The following is a 258-nucleotide window of genomic DNA, read 5'->3' on the forward strand; positions in this document are numbered from 1 at the left end:
GTCACGTCAAAAAAATACCCCTTTTCAAGCCCGGGTTTCTCTGTAATTTTTTCCGGGGGGGAAAGGGGGAGGGGGGTGGTCCGGGAAGGGAGGGGAGTGGGGGTTGTTCCGGGAGGGGAGAAGAGTGGGGGGGGGGGGTGTTCCGGGAGGGGAGAAGAGTGGGGGGGGGTCCGGGAAGGGAGGGGGAAGGGGTGGGGGGGGGGGTTCGGGGGGGGTGGGCGGGGTTGTGTTTTTCTTGTTTCGGGGGGAGGCGGAGAT

The sequence above is a fragment of the Penaeus monodon genome, chromosome 34 (genome assembly GCF_015228065.2).
Source record: "Penaeus monodon isolate SGIC_2016 chromosome 34, NSTDA_Pmon_1, whole genome shotgun sequence".
Classification (NCBI taxonomy): domain Eukaryota; kingdom Metazoa; phylum Arthropoda; class Malacostraca; order Decapoda; family Penaeidae; genus Penaeus; species Penaeus monodon.